This window comes from Sinocyclocheilus rhinocerous, unplaced genomic scaffold (genome assembly GCF_001515625.1).
Source record: "Sinocyclocheilus rhinocerous isolate Xijiao unplaced genomic scaffold, SAMN03320098_v1.1 scaffold893, whole genome shotgun sequence".
NCBI lineage: Eukaryota > Metazoa > Chordata > Actinopteri > Cypriniformes > Cyprinidae > Sinocyclocheilus > Sinocyclocheilus rhinocerous.
Genome location: NW_015642826.1, coordinates 100,533 through 101,806, shown reverse-complemented (window position 1 = coordinate 101,806; position 1,274 = coordinate 100,533).

The following is a 1,274-nucleotide window of genomic DNA, read 5'->3' as shown; positions in this document are numbered from 1 at the left end:
ATTATTGTTAAGTGTTCATGAGATGGATTGCCTGAGGAAAGAAACTGTTCCTGTGTCTGGTCGTTCTGGTGCTCAGTGCTCTGTAACGTCGACCAGATGGCAACAGTTCAAAGAGGGAGTGTGCTGGATGTGAGGGGTCCAGAGTGATTTTGCTAGCCCTTTTGCTCACTTTGTACACTTTATGAGTACAGTTCTTGGAGAGAAGGGAGGGTTGTACCAGTGATTCGCTCAGCAGTCCGAACTATTCGACGTAGTCTTCTGAGGTCAGATTTGGTAGCTGAGCTGAACCAGACAGTTATAGAAGTGCAGAGGACGGATTAAATGATGGCGGAGTAGAACTGTTTCAGCAGCTCCTGTGGCAGGTTGAACTTCCTCAGCTGGTGAAGGAAGTACAACCTCTGCTTGGCCTTTTTGACAATGGACTCAATGTGTAAGGCAGACTGCCGAAAACATCACAGGTAAAGCTTCAGGGCCAGATGTAAAAGCGTGTCAGGGCCCCACCTGACATGGCCAGGAAATGGAGGGAGGGGAGGAGGCAAATATTATTTTGCCTCTGGGAGCGTAAAACGCTGACCGCTTTTATTTTGGATTACTTCCCTCAGGTCTTTTCTTCGCCTCCTCCGCACTCAACTCCTCAAAGGAGGAGGAGCGCGAGAGGCTGTGCTAGCCTTCTGGTCCTGTCTCTGGTCCTGAGACAGGGACAGACCAGATCCCCTTTCGGGCTGAGGCGTGGACCTGGACGGTGTAAAGGTCTTAAAAGCAGTGGAGCGCACCTTCGCTTCTCTAAACTTCCCAACCACCGTCTCAACAGATGCGTCAAAAAGCTCAGATGGCGAAACTGGCGCATCGAGGACAAAGTTTTTCTCCTTCTCCCCAATGTTGGCCAGGTTCACTCAAAGATGTCTCTCCATAGCCACTATGGCCGCCATAGATCGACCAATCGTGGCGACAGTTTGTTTAGTGGCACGGAGAGCCAAATCAGTGGTGCGGTGCAGCTCCTCTACCGATTCTACTGGAATCGGGCATATTCGTCTTTGTGAAGGGTGCATGAATCAAGCCACGTACAAGGTTGTCCTGGAAGAAAACTTGCTTCCTTCTGCTCTGAAAATGTTCCCTAACTCTGATGATTGTTTTTTCCAGCAAGACAATGCTCCATGCCACACAGCCAGGTCAATCAAGGTGTGAATATCTTTGCAATAGTTGAGGTATGAAACCACAGCATTTTGCAGTGTGTGTGTGTGTGTGTGTGTGTGTGTGTGTTATTTTGACCAGTT